Genomic DNA, 20,385 nt, shown 5'->3' with positions numbered 1-20,385 from the left:
CAGCAACCCCCCTCTCTGTCCCCTCATGTATATTTAATGCTTAAGAGAAGGTAGAGTGCTGGAGGACTATAGGAGTGCCTGTATAGTTCCACTTTATATGGGAAAAAGGGACAAATGTGAGTGTAGTGGTTTCAGAGGGATCAGCTTGTTAAGTGTAGTTGGGGAGGCTTATGGGAGGGTCTTGATTGAGAGGATTAGGAGAGGAAGAGGAAGTAATTGGTGAGGAACAATGTGGGTTTAGGACAAGTAGGGGTTGTGTAGATCAGATTTTTGTGGTAAGACAGATATGAGAAAGCTATAGGAAAAGGTAAGGATGATATATAGGATAGGAGGAAAGCTGTTGAGAGCAGTCAAGAGTTTCTACAGAAGTAGTAGAATTTGTGTTATGATTACAAATGTAGAGAGTGAGTGGTTTGAGGTAAAGGTGGGACTACGTCAGGGATGTGTTATGTCGCCCTGGCTGTTCAATCTATACATGGATGGGGTGGTGCGAGACGTGAATGCAAGGGTAGCGGGTAGGGGGTTGGAGATGGTTAAAGAAAATGGAGAAAAGTGTTGTTGTTTGCTGATGACACTGCACTTGTAACAGGATCAGAGGAGGGATTGAGGAAGTTGGTGACAGAGTTTGGGAAGGTGTGTGAAAGAACGAAGTAGAAGATAAATGTGGGTAAAAGGTGATGAGATGTACAAGGGGAGAAAGTGGCAGCAGACTGGGAGTGAGTATTAAGAGAGAGAGACTGGAGGAAGTGGATAGTTTTAGATACTTGGGTGTGAATGTGGCAGGAAAGGGAAGAGTGGGGGTGGAGGTAGAATGTAGACTGATAGAAGCTAGTAAATGCCTTTGGGGATTAAAAAGTGTAATGAGAAATAGACATTTGGGAATGGATGCTGAGAGATTATATGAAGGAGTGATTGTGCCAATAGCACTGTATGGGGCAGAAATATGGAACATAAGAGAGGAAGAGAGGAGTTTGAATCTGTTTGAGATGAAATACCTGAGAAGTATGACAGTGGTTACTAGGCTAGATAGAGTGAGAAATGAAGAGGGAGTTGGGAGATAGGGCTGATGAAAGAGTATTGGGATGTTTTGGACACATGGAAAGAATGAGTAAAGAAAGACTAGTAAAAGAGGTGTGGAAGGCAGAGGTAGAAGAAGTGAATGTGAGGGAGCAACCTAGGATGAGATGGATGTATAGGGTAAAAGGGGCATTGGGAAAGAGGGGAATGTCTGTTGAGGAAGGATGGGAGATGACAGAAGATAGGGGTGAATAGAGAAAGGTTGTGTATGGATGATGCTGTGATGCATGAGTGGGAGTGGGTGGGGATGGGGGTGAGGAAACATGAGAAATAAATTGATACAGCCTGAAGGGATTCCTCCCCATCTTCTCCTTTTCTGCATGCGAGGACGGAGAGGGGCGGGTCGCCAGTTTAATGAAGCAGCCTTGCTGTGGATGTGCTGTGTCTTACGACACTGCTTCTGACCCAGAGCAGTGGACAAGATGCAGGGCTGCCCCATTGTCCAGGAGGTGCTAAGATGAGAGGGAGGGAAGAGGGTGGAGGGGAGTGGAGTGTGTAGGGGATGGAATGGGTGGAAGTGGTTTCTGTGCCTTTGTTTTTTGGCTACCTCCTGTGCAAGGGGGAAAAAGCCTTTGGTACATGTATGTGTATGTTTATATATATATATATATATATATATATATATATAAATATATATTATTATCACCACCTTAAGACTAAAGTATCAGTATTCACTTCAATGTTTCCAAGCCTTTAGAGTTTATTGCCGAGAATCTTTAGACCAAGAAATTGAAACCATTTATGACATTGGTAATAAATTGAAATATCCAAAACACTTAATTGACATAGCTCAAAACACAGCAAAGAAATCTATTTATGGTTTTACTCATAATCAGCAATTCAGTTTCTAGAATATCTTAACCGTCCCTTTTCATCTAAATTTTGTTAGTTTAACTCATGCTTTTAATAAATTTGGTGTCCAAGTTGTCTTTAAAAATAAGAACACTGTTAAAAACAGGTTGATTAAAAATTTACCTGCTTGTAATGAAGCCTGTGTTTATAGTATCCCTTGCAAAAACTGTACCTTTAATTATATTGGACAAACAGGCAAGAATTTAAAATTGAGAATAAACCAACATATATATAGCATCAGAATTGGGCATGTTTTAAGTGGGTTGTTTTTGTATTCAAGGGATTTTAATCATTGCATTGATTGGGATAACACAAAGAAAATTGTCTTAAGGACATTAAGGAGAGGAATATCATAGAATCATGTTATATAAAAGCTTCATTTGAGAACAACATGAATATAAGTATGGGAATATATAAATTAGATAACTTTATAACATAAATTGTTGACAGTGGCCGGCTCAAATGTCCGGCAGTGCTGAGAGAGTGAGGTCACAATGGACCTGTCCTAATTCCCCCCTAGTGTGCTTCTGTTGTATATATATTGTCACTGTTTCCTTACTCTGTACCTTTGAAAATGTCTTAAATAGACATAAATGTTCAGTCGCCTTTAATTTTATTTTCCAAGTGGTTTTATTACACACACACACACACTTCAACGAACAGACGGCATAGACGCGTTCTGAAGAAAAAGTGAAATTTCGTGGATCCCAAAGCAAAGGAAGTACCTATTGTATTTGCAGGGTGGGGGGGGGGCGAAATTGCTCGTGGTGTAGGGAAAGTAAGGAAAAAGGAGAAGGGGAGGGATTACTGAGGGAAATGGAAGGAAATGAGGAAGGTGAGGACTTGGCCCAGGCAGGCAGACGAAATCTAAACAAACGAGGGCCGGACCAATTTAGCGATGATGAAATGTCTAACAAAAATGTAAAGATTAGAAGTATAGATAAGAGCAATACAGTAGAAGATGATGAGAATATTTTCCAGGGATTTAAAGAGGGTGGGGGGGACACAAACCCCCCCCGATTAACAAGACTAGAAGAGAAACTCAATAAGATGATCGTGCACTGGGAATTTAAGTTCGGTCACGTTAACAACATTGTGCAGAGAGTTGAAAAATTGGAAGAACTAGAGAAGGCGAACAAAAACTTAACTAAGGAAATTGAAGAATTAAAAAAACAGTTAAAAGAAGTAAAAGAAGAGAATAAAGTCTTAAAGGAGAATAATAAGGAGAACAAGGAGGGTTGGAAAAAAATCCAAGAAAATAGCAAAGTTGCATTCACTGACATAATCAGACAGCAAATGAATGAACAAACTGAAGACTCAGTTATTAAAGTGATGAGACAGAAGGAGAATATAGTAAGAGACTTAGCAGACAGAAAGAAATGTATAATTATATTAGGAATGGAAGAGAAACATAACCCAGATAGAACCACAAGAATCAAAGAGGAAAATGAAAAAGTAAGAAATTTACTAGAATTAGTTCAGGAAGATGAACCAGAAATAATGAAACAAATCGAAGAGAAATTCAGGCTCGGGAAATATAGTACAGACAAGACCAGACCAATTAAGATTAAATTCAGGTCACAAACTACGGCTGAGAATATCTTATCCAAAACAGGGAAACTAGCAACAAGTGAACAATATAAAAAGGTATGGATAAAAAGGGAAATGAATAAAGAGGAAAGAGAGGAAGAAAAACAGAAAAGACTTGAAGCTAAGGAAAAAAACGAGAAAAGAACCGAGTCAGAAAAAGAGAGATTCTATTGGAGAGTAGTGAATATGAAACTAAAGAAAGTCGACATACAAGAGAAAAACAAAAGGGAAACAGAGAACACAATGGAAGTGGCAGAAAACTAAGAGTGTCTTACACAAATATAGATGGATTAATAACAGAATTGAATGAGCTGAATGATTATTTGAAGGAAAAAGAACCAGACATAATGGGAATTGTAGAAACAAAATTAAAAGGTCCACTACCACCCAACAGTGTAGGACATGATGCATATAATTATTGGATTAGAAACAGAGTGAAAAAGGAAGGGGGTGGAGTTATGTTCCTGACTAAGAAGGATATAAACGTGAAGTGTGTCACATATGGAAAGAATACAGTAGAGATGATAATGATGGAAGTAGAAGACAGAGATAAGAAGAGCAGAAAGTTTGTGATAACTTATGTGCCCCCAAAAACAGCCTCATGGGAAGAGAGTGAACATAAAAGTATGTTAGAGGACACAAAGATAACATTAAACAAGATAATGGAAGAGGGAGGAAGAATAGTTATGATGGGCGACTTTAATTGCAAAGAAATCTGCTGGGAAGAAATGACAGTAAAGGGTGGAGACGGCTCATGGGGAAACGCTCTACTTGAGATGGTTACTGACCATACAATGACACAATGGATACAGGAGAACACTAGGTATAGAAATGAAGAAGAGCCATCGAGACTAGACCTAATAATTACATCTGAACCTAAAATAGTGGACAAAATTGAATATAAAACACCAATAAGTAAAAGTGACCACATATTGATTGAACTGGAACTTAATGAAGAAAAATATATGAAAAGAAATGAACAATATAGAAAAGGAAGAATGATGTATGAAAAAACAAACTTTGATAAAATAAGAGAATTCTTTCAAAAGGAAAACTGGGAAGAAATATACAAAGAAGAAACAACAGTAGAAGAGAAATGGAATATTTTGACAAAAATTTACAAAAAAAGAATGGAAAAGTATGTCCCAAGACAAAAACATGAAAAAGAATATGTAAAATGCTGGTACAACAAAAGTTGTAGGGAGTTAAAAGACAAAAGAGACAAAGCCTGGACCAGATGGAAAAAAGACAGAAGACCTGAAAAATGGAAAGTATATACCTGTTATAGAAATGAATATGTACAAACGTGCAGAGAGGAAAAGAGAAAATATGAAAAAGATATCATAGAAAAGTGTAAAGATCAACCAAAACTATTCTACAGATTTGTAAACAATAAACTGAAAAACAAACAAGACTTGGAGAAATTAAGACAAGAGGGAGTTGAATACACTGAGGAAATGGAAATGGCAGAAATTATGAACAAACATTTTAAATCAGTGTTTATAAGGGAGAACATACAACCTGAAGAGAACGAATGGAAAGAGAAAGTCCCCCCTATGGAAGAAATAGAAGTAACAAAGAATGAAATATTAACACACTTGAGTAATCTTGATGTCAGAAAATTGCATGGACCAGATGAAATAGCAAACTGGATTCTGAAAGAATGCAGGAATGAACTGGCAGACAAAATACATAGCATACTAAACAGTTCCTTGAAAGAAGGAAAAGTTCCAGAAGATTGGAAAAAAGCAAATATAGTACCTCTATAAAAAGGAGGAAATAAAGAAGAACCTATCAACTATAGACCAGTCTCTCTAACAAGTACAATAGCAAAAATTTGTGAAAGAATTATCAAAAGTAGATGGGTAAAATATTTAGAAAAAAAAAACAGTGTTAAATCCAAGGCAATTTGGATTCAGACAAGGACGATCATGCGTCACCAATTTAATATGTTTCTATTCAAGGCTAATAGATATAATACAAGAAAGAGATGGATGGGCGGACTGTGCATTTCTAGACCTAAAGAAAGCTTTTGACAAAGTACCACATAAGAAGTTGCTTAAGAAATTAAAAACTGAAGGAGGAATACAGGGCAAACTACTAAATTGGATGGAAGACTTTTTGCAAGAAAGAAAAATGAGAGTAGTGATAAGAGACCAACACTCAAAATGGGATGAAGTAATAAGCGGTGTTCCGCAGGGAACAGTTCTGGCCCCAATAATGTTTGCTATATATATTAATGATATGGATGAAGGAATTGAAAGCTATATGAGCTTCTTTGCAGATGATGCAAAACTACTGAAAAGAGTGAAAACTGAAGAAGATTGTGAATCACTACAGAGAGATCTAAATAAAGTACAGGAATGGAGTAGGAAGTGGGAGATGGAGTTCAATACAAAAAAGTGTAGTATAATGGAATTTGGAAAAAGCAAACAGAGAATAACAGGAGCATATAAATTGGGAGAAGAAGGAATAAAAAAAGTAGAAAATGAGAAGGACCTGGGAGTCATTGTTATGAATAATATGTCACCTGAGAAACATATAAATAAGATTTTTGGAGAAACTTATAATTTAATAAGAACAATCAAAGTGGCATTTACATACCTGGATGAAGAAATGGTGAAGAAAATCCTAATCACCCTGATAAGACCAAGATTGGAATATGCTGCAACGATATGGTCACCAAGTACAAAAAAATGTATAAAAAAACTTGAAAGAATACAAAGAGCAATTACAAAATTGGCACCAACACTCTCAAAACTATCATATGAAGAGAGACTAGAAAAACTTGAACTACAGACACTATAGCAAAGAAGAGAGAGAGGAGATTTGATAGCTATTTACAGAATCATGAAAGGCATAGAAATTACTGATAGAGAGAATCTGATAAAATGGGATGACAGAAATACAAGAGGACACGGAAAGAAAATAAAAAAAGACAGTTATAGAAGAGATTTGAAAAAGAACAGCTTTCCTCACAGAGTAATAGACAGTTGGAACAAGTTAGATGAGAAAGTGGTGTGTGCAAAAACAATACATGAATTTAAAAATAGTTTAGATAAAATGAGATATGAAGACGGGACCCCACGAGCATAGCTCCCCTTCCCGTAAAATACAACTAGGTAAATACACACACACATATATATATATATATATATATATAATATACCAATCTGTGAAAGTTCACTTTTTCTCTTCTACAGCCTTCTTTGCTTCCTCATCCCACCACTCACTGCCCTTCTTATTTCCACCCATCCTCCTCGTTCCACACACTTTTTCTCTTCTACAGCCTTCTTTGCTTCCTCATCCCACCACTCACTGCCCTTCTTATTTCCACCCATCCTCCTCGTTCCACACACCATCTTTGCACACCTTGTGACTCCCTCTTTGAACCATCCCCATTCCTCCTCCACTCCTAGTTCTACTCTATCCTTCACTTCCTCCCACTCCTCTCTCAGCAGTTCACTCTAAGCACCTCCCAACCTTTTGTCCTTTTCCTCTTTCTCAATATATCCTCCACTCTCAACTTACCTTCAACCAAAAAATTATCTGAAATTCCCTCACTCTCTCTCCTTAAAACATGTACATCCTTAACTCTTCCTACTATACTCCTGGTTACCATTATATAGTTCATTAACATTCCACCACCCTCTTCCATGTGTACTTATGCTTGACTTTCTAAACATTGTATTTGTTATCATCAACTCTCTATACACATCTTCACCATCAACTCTCCATTACGGTTATTTCCTGGAACTCCACACTTCCTACTCTGTCTATTAGTTCATTTCCTACCCTAGCATTAAGGTCTCCCAATACCACTACATTGACATTTCTCCCTATCCCCCTATGCACTAATTTAAATCCATCCAAAAAGCCTTTCTTTCCTCTACACTCTTCTCACTACCAGGCCCATATACACTTACAAAAACCCAAATCTCCCTTTCCAGCTTCACCTTCATCCACATTAACCTTGAAGAAACCTCCTTCCACTCCACTATACACTTACCTATCTCTTCACTTACTAGTATACCCACCCCTTCTCTCCCTTATTCTCTCTTCACTCCTGAGAACCTCCCAACTACACTCACCCCTCCCTCTCAACTTAGTTTAACTCAATACCAACACATCCATCTTTCTTCTCACAAACATACTGCTTATCTCTTCCCTTTTATTCTCATCTGTACCACATCCACACACATTAACCACTTCCATACGGTGACGCCTACGTAGGCGTCATGGGGAGCAAGTGGGTACGCGATGATGCTGACGTCGGCGTCTTGATTATATTTATTGTAGTCGTACCTACGTAGCCTCCATTCTCTCTAAACTGGCTTCATCATACTTTCTATGGTTATCAAAATTCACGGGTGAAAGAGAACGAACGATTGAGCACTGACTTTATTTTTTATAATGCGATTATTATGACGCAACATTGCACGTCGGGCAGCTAATGCTGCCAGACGTGCGATGTGCCCCGAAGTGAAGAGGTTAAAAGACCTACACCTTAGGGTACTAGCTGTAAAACTCATAGACCCTCTTATGCCTTTACTTTTTTTAGGAATGTCCCTTTTCTGGCTACAGGGAGAAGGATGCCTAGTCCTAATCCCTGTCCTGTTTTTGTTGCCTCTGACAACTCAAGTGGGAAGACTTGGTGGCAGTATTTTTCCCACCACCACAGGGGATTGACCTAGTTTACCTAGTTGTATCTTATGGGAAAGGGGAGCTAAGCTCGTGGTCTCCCATCTTTGTATCTCTCCATATCCAGTTTGCTCTTAAATTCTTGTATTGTTTTTGCACACACTGTTTTATCATCCAATGTGTTCCATACATTTACCACTCTGTGAGGAAAGTTGTTCTTTTTCAGGTCTCTTTTATAATTGTCCTTTTTAAACTTCTTTCCATGTCCTCTTGTGTTTCTCCTATCCCAAAAACTTCCATGCCCTTCATAATTCTGTAGATGGTCAACAAGTCACCTCTTTCTCTCATCTGTTCCAGAGTCAGCGACTCCAATTTTATCAGTCTTTCTTCATATGAATATTTTGTGAGTTCTGGGACCATCCTCGTAGCTGCTCTCTGGATTCTCTCAATCTTCTTTATATTCTTTTATGTATTGGGGGACCACAGTATTGCTGCATACTCCAATTTAGGCCTTATCATTGTGACTAGTATACTCCTTACTATTTCTTCATCCAAGTATACATGTATTTACTTAGTTTTACCTAGCTGTATTATACAGAAAGGGAGCTATGCTCATGGTGACCCATCTTTCTATCTTTCAGCATTAAGTTTTTTCTTAAAATCTTGAATAGTTTTTGCACACATTGTTTCTTCATCTAAATTATTCCAGGTGTCCAGCACTCTGTGTGGGAAGCTATTCTTTTTCAGATCTCTTCTATAGTTATCCTTTTTGAGTTTCTTTTTGTGTCCTCTTGTTTTTCCATTATCCCATTTTAGTAAATAATTCCTATCAAGGATTTCCATTCCTTTCATGATTCTATAGTCAGTAGATCTCCTCTTTCTCTTCTCTGCTCCAGTGTTGGTAATTCCAATTTGGATAATCTTTGTTCATATGTTAATTCGGAAAGAGCTGGTACCAATTTTGTCATTGCTCACTGTATTATTTCTAATTTCTTTATATTCTTTTTAGTACAGGGTGTCCATAGTGTTGCTAATATTTTTTCAATCATTTCATCCAAATAGTCAAATGCCACTTTTATTGACCTTAATAGGTTGAACGTTTCTCCGGCTATTTTGTTGATATGTTTCTCCGCTGTCATTTCTTTCCTGATTATTATTCCAAGGTCTCTTTCCAAATTCTTTTTTTATGACTTCACCAATTTTATAATTTTTTGATATTGTTTTTATTATTATTTTTTTTTTCCAAACTTCATCATACTACCTTTCTTGATCCTGAAGTTCACTTCCCACTTTTGAGTCCATTTCCAGATTTTGTCCAGGTCTGATTGTAATGATTCACAATCCTCCTTTGTTCTTATTTTCTTTGGTATTTTTGCGTCAAATGCAAAGAAATTCATATAACACTCTACTCCTTCATCCATGTCATTTATATACCGAAGCTTGCAGGACACCACTTATCATTTCTTCCCATTTCAATCATTTATCTCTAATTACTACCCTCATTTTTCTACCAGTCAGGAATCTTCCATCCACTCCAATAATTTTCCTCCGATGCCACCTATTGCTTCTATTTTTCATATTAATTTCTTGTGTGGTACCTTATCAAATGCTTTTTGTAGGTCTAGATAGGCACAGTCTGCCCATCCATCCCTCTCTTGTATTATTTCTATTAGTCTCAAACAGAAGCAGATCAGGTTTGTTGTACATGATCTTCTTGTCTAAATCCAAATTGATTTGGATTCAGTATATTTTTTCTTCTATATGTTTAACCCATCTACTTTTGATCACTTTTTCACATATTTTTGCTACTGTACTTGTTAGGGAGACTGGTCTGTAATTAGTTGGATTTTCCTTGTTTCCTCCTTTATATATTGCTACAATATTTGCATTTTTCCAGTCTTGTGGTACTCTTCCTTCTGTGAGTGAGCATTTGATTATGTTGTATATTTTATCTGTTAACTCCTCTATGCATTCTTTCAGTATCTAATTTGAAATTCCATCCAGACCATGTGATTTTCTGACATCAAGGTCTTTTATTTGGTCACTGATTTCCTTCTGTGTTACAGTTATTTCCTTCATGGGAGGGGGGGTTCTGTTTCTCTATACCCTCACAGTTAGGTGAGTTTTCAATTGTGAATACTGATTTGAAATGACGGCTCGTAATTTCTGCCATTTCTTGTTCTTCTGTATATTCATAATTTCCCTGGTGCAGCTTTTCTATTTCTTGTTTGTTTTTTAGTTTACCATTCACATATCTGTAAAATAATTTAGGTTGTTCCTTGCATTTTTCTATTATTTCTTTTTCATAGTTACTCTTTTCATCTCTACGTATCTTTACATAATTGTTTCTTAGTTTGATAAATGTTTCCTATTTGCTCATTTTATTTTTTCCATTTTTTCCAAGCTTTGTCTCTTTTATACTTAGCTTCACTACATTTTTTGTTGTACCAGTTCTTTATGTATACTCCTTCTTGCTTTTGTTGTGGTACATATTTGTTCACTCCCTCATTATGAATTTCTTTTAGTATATTCATATTCTCTTCCATCCTTGTTTCTTCCTTTAGGAATTTTTCCCAGTTTGCATAACGAAAGAATTTTTTAAGTTTCTCAAAATTCGTTTTGTAGTACATTAGTTTTCCTATTCTGTTTCTCACTTCTTCTTAGGTCTATTTGCTCTTTTAGTTCAAATTCTATTAGTACATGGTCACTCTTTCCTATTGGTGTTTTGTAATCTATTCTGTCCATAATTACAAGTTCTGACGTAAGTATTAAATCCAGTCTCGATGGTTTCTCATTGTTTCTGTATCTTGTATTTTCCTTTATCCACTGAGTCATTGTGTATTCAATGGTCATATCAAGCAGCATATTGCCCCAGATGTCTTCTCCACCCTTTACTGTCATTTCTTCCCAACATTTACGTAGTTGTATTTTACGGGAAGGGGAGCTATGCTTGTGGTGAGCCGTTTTTGTATCTCGCAAGATCAAGTTTGTTCTTAAATTCTTGTATTGTGTTTGCACACACTATTTTTTTCATCCAATTCATTCAAGATATCTATCACTCTGTGTGGGAAGCTGTTCTTTTTCAAGTCTCTTCTGTAGCTGTCCTTTTTGAGTTTCATTGCATGTCCTCTTGTTTTTCCTCTGTCCCACTTTTTCACCTCCTCTGTCACCACTGTCATGACTGTCCCACTTTTTCACCTCCTCTGTCACCACTGTCACAACTGTCCCCACCACTATCAGTCCTCGACCGTTTACACTTCTATAAGTTCATAATTCCACTCACAAGGCCCCTTGCCTTCATTACGTCAGTTCAATAACTTTTCAAGTTCTTCTTAAGCAGTAGGCCCTATGCCTTGTATTTCTCATGTAATTCAGATAAGTCCTGAGGTTAAGGAAAATTGATTAGTTTTTCTTTTCTTTCCACTATAATTACACTGTATGGGTTACACTCAGGATCTCTCTCTCTCGACTGCCCCCGAGATCCCTCTCCTATACGCCAGACCACCTTCGTTCAGACGTCACTTTTTATTCGTCCAATAGTCTTTTACTTTTCAAAACAAGTGACACACCTTAAGGGCGTGTCTTTTTCCCTTCGGCCATTTACCTCCAATCTGAGAGGCTGTTACAGTCCTTCCAGTAATATTGCTGGATAAGCATAAGCATGACATCATTGCGCAAGTGGTCTGCCGCTCACAGAATGTTTTGATTACATCAGCGATTATTACCAACAGTCACCGGCCGTGTTTATACAGACAGAACGGCGCCTCAAACCTTTGTTATAAAACAGTGGGTGCCGAGCTAACGCGAGTCTAACTCAGCATTTCAATACCCATGTATTTCCTAACCTGATTAGCATTCGTACATCTACCGGCCTCTTACACACTTTAATAAGTCCTATCTATCAAGGTGTTCTTTTCCTTTCATAATTCTGTAGATGGTTAGTAAGTCCTCTCGTTCTCTTCTTTGTTCCAGAGTCGGCAATTCCAGTTCAGCCAGTCTTTGTTCATATGTCAAGTTTGAAAGTGTTGGGGCCATCTTTGTCATTGCTTTGTATTTTTTCTAATTTTCTTATATTCTTTTTTGTACTGGGTGACCATATCAGCACTGCATATTACATTTTTGGCCTTATAAGTGTTTGTAATATTTTTAAATCATTTCCTTATCCAGGTATTCAAAAGTCACCTTTAGTGATCTCAACAAATTGTATGTTTTTCCGACTATTTTATTTATATATTGAACATTTGTGTCAGAGCACTACTCTCATTTTTCTTCCATGTAGGAAATACTCAATCCAGTTCAATAGTTTACCATTTATGCCTCCTATTATTTCCAGTTTACGAGTATATAGCAATTTTCAGTGTGATACCTTATCAAATGCCTTTTGTAAGTCCAGGAAGGGACAGTCTGCCCAGCCATCCCTTTCTTGTAATATATCTATTAATCTTGAATAGAAACAAATCAAATTGGTGGTACATGATCTTTCCCATCTGAATCCAAATTGTCTTGGGTTCAGTATATTGTTTTCCAGATGTTTTGACCATCTTTCTTTGATGATTCTCTCCCAAATTTTAACTATTGTACTTGTTAGGAACACCAGTCTATAATTTGTTGGGTCTTCCTTATTTCTCCCCTTATATACTGGCACTGTACTGGCATTTTTTCAGTCTCCTGGTAAATTTCCTTCTTTGAGTGAGCATTCAACTATTTTGTATATTTTTCCTATTAGTTCATCTATACATTCCTTTAGTCTCCAGTTTGCAACTCCATCCAGGCCATGTCATTTGTTAACGTCAAGCTTTAATATTTGATTCCTTGTTTCATTCTGAGTAACATCTTATCCTTTCATTGGAGGACATCTTACTTCATTTCTTTGACCATAGTTTTATAGATCTTCTTTTTCTTTGGTGAATACAGATTTGAAATGTTTGTTCATAATATCTGCCATTTCTATATCTTCTGTGTATTCCCTGTTACCTTGACATTATTTACGTATTTCCTGTTTATTTTTTAGTTTGCCATTAACATATTCATAAAATAATTTGAGTTGATCTTTGCATTTGTCTATAATATCCTTTTCATAATTTCTTTTTTCTTCCCTATGTATTTTTACAAATTCATTTCTTAGTTTGGTATATATTTTCCATTTCTCAGATTTTTTTTCCTTTTTTCCATCTTTTCTAGACTTTATCTCTTCTGCTTTTTGCCTCACTGCACTTTTTACTGTACCAGGATTTTATGTATACCTTTCCTGTTCTTGTCTAGGTACATTTGAGAGTAGTAGAGTTTGTGTTAAGATTAGAAATGGAGAGAGTGAATGGTTTCAGGTAAAGGTGGGACTTCGTCAGGGATGTGTTATGTTGCCCTGGGTGTTCAATCTATACATGGATGGGGTGGTGCGAGATGTGAATGCAAGGGTAGTGGGTAGGGGGTTGGAGATAGTAAAAGAAAATGGAGAAAAGTGGGGGGAGGTAAGCCAGTTGTTTGCTGACAACACTGCACTTGTAGCAGGATCAGAGGAGGAATTGAGGAAGTTAGTGATAGAGTTTGGGAAGGTGTGTGAAAGACGTTGAAGATAAATGTGGGTAAAAGTAAGGTGATGAGATGAACAAGGGGAGAGAGTGGCAGCAGGCTGGAAGTGAGTACGTTATTCCCTCACTCATTCGCGGTTCACTGTTCGCGGCCCCGCATACTCACGAATTTTGCTCTCAAAGTTTTTTTTTCATAATTTCAGCAATTTCGTGAATTTCTTAGGCCATTTTTTAGCAGAAAAATGCTCACATTCACCCTAACTGGTAAATAAATTTAAAATAACAATGTCAGTTAATATAAAATAAAAATTAGAAAAGTGATGATACAGTATAACTGGTAAATAATTCTAAAATAACAATGTCAGTAAATATAAAATAAAAAATTAGAAAAGAGAGATGATACAGTATAACTGGTAAATAACTTGAAAATAACAATGTCAGTAGATATACAATAAAAAATTTGAAAAAAGAGATGATACAGTATAACTGGTAAATAATTTTAAAATAACGTCAGTTACAAGCTTTCGTTTCTCCTTCCTGCTGATTGGCTGCAGACGATGTGATGTCACAAGCAACTTCATGTGCGAGAGGCTAAACAGCCCTCTTTCTCAGTTGCGTGTGGGTTTTCAAAGTGATTGTTTAAATTCAAGTTTTTGGTGCATTATATGTTAAGCTGTGCCATACATCAGTGTCACCATAATCATCCTCATCATATGGTACAGCAAATTTCATCATCATCATCATTCATTATTGATGAGTACAATAAAATTAAAATGTTTTTAATTTATCATTACCATGTACATATACTACATTATTACAGTTTTTAATTTATCATTACTACATTTTACTTCATTATTACTGTACTAATGAGTAAATTTGTCTTTAGAATGTGTTTGGGAAGCATATTTTAGCGTATATAATATCATATTTAGGCGTTTTAAAACTGCATCAATAATTCATGAATTTTTTTGGATTCGCGGGAGGGGAAGGAACGTAGCCCATGCGAATAGCGGGGGAATACTGTATTAAGGAAGAGAGACTGGAGGAAGTGGATAGTTTCAGATACTTGGGTGCAAATGTGGCAGGAAAGGGAGTGGGGGTGGAGGTAGAATGTAGATTGAGAGAAGCGAGTAAATGCCTTGGGGGGTTAAAAAGTGTAATGAGAAATAGACATTTGGGAATGGATGCTAAAAGGAGATTGTATGAAGGAGTGATTGTGCTGGCAGCACTGTACAGGGTAGAAACATGGAGCATAAGAGAGGAAGAGAGAAGGAGTTTGAATGTGTTTGAGATGAGGTGTCTGAGAAGTATGATAGGGGTTACTAGGCTAGATAGTGAGAAATCAGGAGGTGAGGAGGAGAACAAGGGTGGAAAGGGAGTTGGGAGGTAGGGTTGATGAAAGAGTATTGGGATGGTTTGGATATATGGAAAAAATGAGTGATGATTAGTGAAAGAGTTGTGGAAGGCAGAGGTGGAAGAAGTGAACATGAGGGGCAACCTAGGGTGAGATGGATGGATAAGGTAAAAGGGGCATTGGGAAAGAGAGGAATGTCTGTTGAGGAAGGATGGGAGAGGACAGAAGATAGGGGTGAATGGAGAAGGGTTGTGTATGGATGATACTGTGATGCATGAGGGGGAGTGGGTGGGGGATGGGGGTGAGGAAGTATGTGCGAGAAATAAATTGATGCAACCCAAAGGGATTTCTCCACGTCTTCTCATTTTCTGCATAAGGGGACGGAGGGGGGTGGGTCGCCAAATTAATGAAGCAGCCTTGCTGTAGATGTGCTGTGTCTTGCGACACTGCTTCTGATCCAAGGCAATGGACAAGATGCAGGGATGACCCGTCATCCAGGAGGTGCCAAGATAAGAGGGAGGGAAGAAGTTGGAGGGGAGTGGAGTATGTAGGTGATGGAATGGGTGGGAGTGGTTTCTATGCCTTTTTCTTTTTGGCTACCTCCCGTGTAAGGGGGAAAAAAGCCTTTGGGATATGTATGTATGTGTACATACTTGTCCACTCCTTCATTAAAGATTTCCTTCCAAATTGTCCATTTCTCTTCTACCTTTGTTTCTTCATTATCAAATTTTCCCCAATTTGCTTCTTGAAAGAATTTTCTAAGTTTCTCAAAATCTGTTTTGTTTTACATTAGTCTTCCTTTTCTGTGTATTTTTATTTCTATAATTGTTTCTTTACTTAATTCTAGTTCTAGTAGTATGTGATCACTTTTTCCAATATGAGTCTTGTATTCAATTTTATCCTCAATTTTGGGTTCTGATGTGAACATCAAATTCAATCTTGAGAGTTCATTATTTTTATATCTGGTATTTTCCTTGACCCATTGCATAAATGTGTAATCAATGGTCATTTCCAGTAATATGTTTCCCCAGTGATCTTCACTCTTCAGTCATTTCTTCCCATCATATTTTTTTCAAATTAAAATCACTCATAATTACCAGATTTCCTTCTTTCTTTACTGTTTCATTTAGTGTTTTTCTTGTGTCTTCCAGCATTTTGGAGTGCTCACTTTCATTCCATGTGTGAGTTTTAGGTGTTACATAAATCATTGCATGCTTTCTATTTTTCATATCTCTATCCTCAACTCTTATCATAATCAACTCCACATTGTTCTCTCCTTCTGTGATTTTTGTTGCATTTAGGTCCTTCTTGGTTAGCAACATGACTCCTCCACCCTGCTTTGTTTCTCTGTTTCTAATCCAACAATTATACAACCCTTGGTCTATACTATTTGGTGGTAATGCTCCTTTCAATTTTGTCTCCACAATAACCATTATATCTTATTTTTCTTGTTCCAGATAGTCATTCAATTCATCTATTCCTGATATTAATCCATCTATGTGGGTACAACCACTCCTCATTTAACGACGACAATTGGGACCAGCGTCACCGTCTTTAACCGAATTGGTTGTTAAGTGAAAGTGTATACATATACGTACATGTACTGTATGTACAATATCCAGCAATACGTGTATCTTTATTTTTGTGTATTTTCCCTCTTTTATACAGTACATTAAAGCTTTATTTACTGTTTTGATAGTACGTATATTAAAGTCTTACTCATTAATTTCAAGATTTTAAAAACCTAGGCTAGGCTAGATTATCAGCAGTGAATATACTTTTTTTTTCAGCTTTATTTTTCCATCATATTTTAAATACAGTATTAAAACCACTTTCATTGTTTTATTAACCTATGAAATTCGTACAATTAAAAAAGAAGGTAAAACAAAGAAAACGCAACTGACAAAATGTTGTTTTTATTAACACAAGAAGTACAAAACATTGTGTATGTACGTATACATGAGTTTACAGTTCAAGGTTAAGACAATTGAATTTTTTTTACGTACATTTCCTTAAACAGACTGCAAAATAAAAATTCAATTATCAAGACAAAAACCTTCAAATACTTCTGGTTCCTCTTCATCACTTGATTCAAATTGGACAATACCTATAGGATCATCTGGGGTTTCGTCGACAGACTCTATAACAGCTGATGTTCCGAGTAAGGGAGAGTCTGCGGAGCTGGTAGGGAGTGGGGATGCTGCCGGGGAGGGGGCACTACTTGGAGTTTTTTGTAAGAAGTCCAATATAGATGACTGTTTTGTTTGTTTTTTCTTCTCTTCATAAATTTCATGATAACACCCGAGTCCCTCGTTCATATATCTTTCAAATTTTGAAAAATGTTCAGTGTTGGGGTCCATTGCTTCAAATAGAGCTAATGCTTCATTCATTTTAGCAAAAGCTTGTGCCAAATCTTTAGCAGTAAACTTTTTCTGCATGAATACATGTACGTCATCTGTTTCTTCTATCTCTTCTATATCTTGCTGCTCTTGTAACTCTATCAATTCTTTATCAGTCAACTCTCTTTCAACAAAGTTTACTACTCTCTCTATAATTTTGTCTAAAACATTAAGATATTCTGCTGCTGCCTCCGTATCCGCACTTGCTGCTTCGCCAGAAATATGACGATTGTGCAAATTAAATCGCCGACGAAACCGCTGGAACCACCCATGGCTTGCAGTGAATGTTTCTGTGCTTTCTTCTTCCTCACATGACTTCATTGTCTCGAAGATGCTGCGTGCCTTAGCCTGAATTAAAAGTAGACTAACTGGAATTTTCTTGTTTATTTGGTCATCAATCCAAATGGACAATAATTTCTCCATCTCATGGACAAGGCCTTTTCTCTGCCTTGTTATCAAAGCATTATATCCCGTTGTATGCTTTGCAGTCTCCTTCACTCGAACTTTGTCCTTTATGATGGTGGATATCATGGAATGTGCTAGTCCCATACTACTAGCGATAGCTTGCACTTTCATTCCACCTTCATACTGATTAATAATCTTCATTTTTGTGTCTATATCTATTGCTCTTCTTTGTTTCTTAGCAGATGATCCTTGTGGACTTGTACTTTTTCTTTTTGCGTACATGTTGAGGGATATAAACGTAACAAAAATATAATCAATAGACACATGTAAGTCGATGGTATGCTATGTAAAGACTAAGGAACCAAGCAGCATATGAGCGTGCGAGCAACCCCACGCGTTGCCAGTTGCCTCAGCCAACTTATCGTACACGACGTTGTAACTTCGGGATATTTACGTTAAACGAATATTGGTCTGTCATAAAGCCCGTCGTTACTCCGCGTTGTCGTTAACAGAGTAGGTCGTTAAACGAGGAGTGGTTGTATATGTTACCTTTATTTTTTTTCCTTTTCTGCCTTTTCTTCTTGCTCCTGCATTTCCTTTTCCCTTATATACCATTTCCTCAATCTCAAGTCCATCACTCTCCAAAAAAACTCCTTCCTTTTGTTCTCTGTTCTTTTCTTGTTATTTTCCTTTGCTTCCTCTTTTAGTGTTTTTCTTTCTCTTTTTCTTCATCACTCAGTTCCTTTTCATCCATAAATTTTTGTAGTTATTACTTTTTGCTAGTCTTCCTGCATTTGTTAATATTTCTTCTGCTATCCTCTGCGAATCAAGTATTACAACCACTCCTCTTTTAACGACGACAATTGGGACCAGCGCGCCGTCGTTAACCGAATTGGTCGTTAAGTGAAAGTGTATACATATACGTACATGTACTGTATGTACAATGTCCAGCAATACATGTATCTTTATTTTCGTGTATTTTCCCTCTTTTATACAGTATATTAAAGCTTTATTTAATGTTTATTTACGGTGGTTAGGTTCCTGAAATTACCGTATATGACCAAATCCGCGTATGCTGACATTCCATATTGAATACTGGGGTATTTTTTTAGTTTCGACCATGGGCGCAATATAGCAATAGAAAATTAATGATTAATTTTGTAAATTAAAATGTATCAATGTAATATGCAATTTTGTGGGCGGAAATGAAAGTAAAAAATACCATGCTACAAGAAAATATGCTAATGAACGAAGTCGGTAGCATAGAATTGGGACGCCATCTTGTCGTCTGCCAACATCTCTCACGACGACGACAACGAGGACGAGCCGGATGACATTTAATTTGCAGGTAATGATTTATCAAACACAGGTTAGGTTAGTTTAGTTTAGGTTAGACGAATTTATCATCCTTTTATTTCTTCGACATCGGCATCTATCATAACAAACATGGTGTACCATTCGTCCGACATGACTTCGTTACTTACGAAATTTGTTTTAGCACCTTTTTTTTTTTTTTTCCGCTCACAAAATTGCATATTACTTTGATACATTATAATATACAAAATTAATAATTAATTTTCTATTGCTATATTGCGCCCATGGTCGAAACTAAAAATTTACCACTACAGGTATATACTGTACTCCAGGTAGTTTTTGCAGCTTGCAGGATGGTAATGTACACCTAAGCTTCAGAACACTTTACCTCACAGCTAATATCCACCATACAAGTTCAATTATAACATCATACAAATTTGCCTCAGCCAACTTAATTATCGTACACGACGTCGTAACTTCGGGAGATTTACGTTAAACGAATATTGGTCTGTTATAAAGTCCATTGTAACTCTGCGTCGTCGCTAACCGAGTAGGTCGTTAAACGAGGAGTGGTTGTACTTTGAAAAGTCTGTTCTTCTCTTCAGAATATTTACTCATCCTGTAAATTTCTTCTATTCGCTTTTCAAGTCCTTGTCCCTCCTCCTGTATTTCTTTTAGTATTTCCATCACTATATTCTTCTCCTCTTTTTCCCTTTGGAACCTTATTAGTCCAAGTTTCTCTTTGATACCATAGATTACAATACATTTTTTTTTATGTCTATTGTGTTTAGGTCCTATCAATATAATTAATATTTTCTTTACCATTTCTTCATCCATGTAGTCAAAGGCCACTTTCATTGTGTGTGTGTGTATTTGTATTTACCTAGTTGTATTTTACAGGATGAGAGCTATGCTCGTATTGACCTGTTTTCGTATCTGCATCCAGTTTGTTCTTAAGATCTTGTATAGTTTTGGCACTCACTGTTTCCCCATTTAGTTTGTTCCAGACATCAATCACTCTGTGTGGGAAACTATTCTCTTTCAAATCTCTTCTGTAACTGTCCTCCTTTAGCTTCTTCTCGTGTCCTCCTGTTTCACTTCTGTCCCATTTTAATAAGTCATCTCTATCAAGAACTTCCATCCCTTTCATAATTCTGTAAATGGTCAGCAAATCACCTTTCTCTTCTCTGTTCCAGTATTGATAGATGTAATTTATCTAATCTTT

At 36.8% G+C, this 20,385-nt stretch overlaps 1 protein-coding gene across 4 annotated transcripts in view; it reads right to left on the bottom strand.

Moving 5' to 3' along the window:
- LOC143039912 (uncharacterized) overlaps positions 1 to 20,385 on the bottom strand; it is a 290,898-nt gene that overhangs the window by 158,070 nt on the left and 112,443 nt on the right. The window lies entirely within an intron of this gene.

The sequence above is a fragment of the Oratosquilla oratoria genome, chromosome 27 (genome assembly GCF_046742065.1).
Source record: "Oratosquilla oratoria isolate Oo_2021 chromosome 27, ASM4674206v1, whole genome shotgun sequence".
NCBI classification, from domain to species: Eukaryota; Metazoa; Arthropoda; class Malacostraca; order Stomatopoda; family Squillidae; genus Oratosquilla; species Oratosquilla oratoria.
The sequence above is the reverse complement of the archived record's forward strand: the minus strand, read 5'-3'. Positions and strand labels throughout refer to the sequence as shown.